This window comes from Pygoscelis adeliae, unplaced genomic scaffold, assembly GCF_000699105.1.
Source record: "Pygoscelis adeliae isolate BGI_AS28 unplaced genomic scaffold, ASM69910v1 Scaffold300, whole genome shotgun sequence".
NCBI lineage: Eukaryota > Metazoa > Chordata > Aves > Sphenisciformes > Spheniscidae > Pygoscelis > Pygoscelis adeliae.
Window position 1 is genome coordinate 2,482,206 of NW_008824004.1, and position 2,994 is coordinate 2,485,199.

Here is a 2,994-nt window from a genome sequence, read left to right on the forward strand (position 1 = left end):
TTTGCAGTTTGAGTATTTCACATAAGGCACAAGTCTATTTCATTGTGTTCATAGAAAGGTAATAAACAAACTTTGCACAACATAGCCTTACTCTTTTACTGATAGCAAGTAAGCTCTCTGTTCTGAATTGACGTCCTAATTTTTACTGACTTACTTAATTTCCCAGAGCTTAGATTTCCAAGAAATGGTAAAATGTACCAGCATAGGGCAGTAGTTTGCTATTGAGTATTATGCTGCTCATTAACTACACTGAATTTAAAAGCACGGCTGCCTAGCCATGTTTAATATTTTTTTCTACATTTAAATAACAACTTTGATCTGTACCATACATGTTTCATAATTATTTGCTTTTGTGCAATTGCTACGTTATTTTGTTCCTTTACAAGTCCCTTTTATGCATTTGGATCTCAATCCTGGACACCGTCCAAGCAGAGTTAAATAGGGTACTGCAAGTCTGATAAAGGTACCAAGATAAAACTCATTCATCTTTGTCGTTTCAGGGTGGCCCAGCGTTGCAGCCTGGTCCGTCACTCGTGTTGAGTTGCAAAACAGTTCTGCTGTTCGGGACGGAGAGCAAAGGTGCAGCAGGTCGGCTGATTGGGGTGAGCTGGCCAGAAGCCCCTGGGCCTGCTTCGCATTCAAACCCTTTCCATCTGTTAGTGGGTTAAAGGTGAAGTGCGGGGAGGGAAGGGGCTGAGGCCCCACTTTATGTTCTGTTCATTATTTATGGTGATATTTGTAAAGTTTTAAGTACAAGGGAATCCTGTCTGTAAGGCTTACTTTCGGTGTGTTGTCATTTTTGGACTTTGCACACCTGCTAACGTTCAGTGTTAACCTGAGCTCATCTTGCATTATTGATTTTGTATTTGCATTGATGACGTTAAGTTGTAATCAGTCAAACATTACATTAAGAATGATGTATATGGTACAGTTTATCAACTAGGTTATTTGGTGCTGCCCTCATACATCTATATTACTCGTTCTCTACTGGATTTTGAAAAGATGCAGAGACTTCATTCAGTCGTATAGGGTTGCTCAGGAACTGTACAATATTTTTCTAAAACAATCACTCTGTAATACTTAAAATCATACATTCCTGAGTTTTGCTTGTATGATAGATCTGCTAATTACTGACCAGTCTTTTGAAGACACCGAACATGTTTTTCCCATCCAGATTTAATCTGAGGTCTTTGTTACTATTATCAGCTGCATCATTAAAGAAAAGCTGTAGCACGTGCCTGTTGCCAATTCATGCATCCTTAGAGGACTGGTAGATCCGTCCACCTAAGGATTTGGTTGCCCGCAAGATTTTCCAGAGATTTCCTTTCCTGAAGACATCTGAGGGGGTTCTTCTCTTGCCAAAAGCTGGAAACCCCAAAGTAACTTAAGAAATCTTAGGACACATTGTTCCCTCCTTTGGCCTTATCCTTCAGTCAGACCGAAATACCTAAAAGGACAAGGCTATTTTGAGTGTTGGAGTTACTCTGAGCAGCGTGGTTTAACAGAGTTATTGGTGAAATCTAGGCTAACAGTCTTGCTTTCCATAGCTGAAGTGGTTGTTTTTTTCCTGTCTAGCCATGCTGTAGCTTTTTACATTGTAAAGCAAGAATAGTGACTGATAGAAGCCAGAGGAATCCAACGTGAGTATTGTGTTGCTCCTGTTGCTCAGTGTTTCCACACAGAGGGTTCAGATACGTTTTATGCATGCAGATTTAATACCACCAAATTCAGATTAGCCAACATGCAGGATGTCATCACAGGTGTATTGGTGCATCCACTGTCATATGTTTGTCAGTGTTTGTCATCACATACTATGTGCTTTTCTAGGACTTAATTTGTCCTTCTTCCCACTCCCTCCCCCCCCTCAAATCCTACTGAATTTTACTACATGGATAAAAAAATATATCTCCCAACTTTGTTGATACTCTAGCTAAGGTAGGAGCAACGGCATATTTTCTAACGATCTGCTTGGCCTTCAGTTGCAGCTTCAATGCGGTGCTTTGACTGGCACGTCTGTTAGGCCGAGTACCTGTTCCGTGAACGAGTCAGCACAGGGCTCGGCACAGGAAGGAATAAGGGCTGAAGATCTGGGCTGTGAGATGGACGAGTGATTTCAGCCCATCTATCCATATTTTTTTTTACTGCTGTTACTTTCTTTGACATACGTTCTTGGTTCCTCCCTTTAGTTACTCTGTCCCTTCTTCCTCTAAATGTTTTAGTATTGTTGCTGCCCGCCCCACATCTGGAGGCTTCCCAGCTACATTTCCCCACAGAGGAACGTTTCTGCCTGCCCACCCTGCTGAGGGCTGCGGCCATCACTGCTGCCGCCTCCTCTCCTTCCAGCTTCTGCCTCCCTGGCTGCCAGGGAGCTCCTGCTCCCAGCACCGGGTCCCTCTCGGCTTCCCCGGCTTTCCCCTTGCAGCGTTCACCTCCCACGGAGGCAGCCTGGGAGCAGCCCCCTGCTCGCCTCCTTGTGCAGGTCAGACAGGAACGGCCCTTGGGCCAGCGGCGTGCCACTGCCCCTGCTAACAAAACGTGAGGCTTCTGTTAAATAAAAAAAAAAAAAAAGAAAAAGACGTGTGCTGGGCGTTGGTAATCTCTGGGCGTCGGTAACTGTTGCTGAGCAAATCAAACAGCGATAGGTAATTTTGTATAGTTTGATTTAAGTTATTCTTCTGTTGGGTTTTCTTCTGCTCACATAGATCCGATGAACTGCCACCATGAAATAAACAAACTGCCTAGAAGCCAAAACACAGTAATAGAGCATTTGATCGGCATCTTTTATTTTATAAGAAAGTCAACCCAGTATTAGCAAGAGCTGGCAAAAGGCGCTGAGCAGGCCCTGGCTGCGTTGCCGGGGACGGGGGAGAGGGAAGCGTCTGACGGCCCCCAGAAGCGCGCCGCAGCCCCGGGCCCGGCAGGCGGAGGCGTTAGGGCTGTTTTCCTCACCGCCTCCGGCAGCGGGGTGGCAGAGGACGCCCACCGCCACCCGGG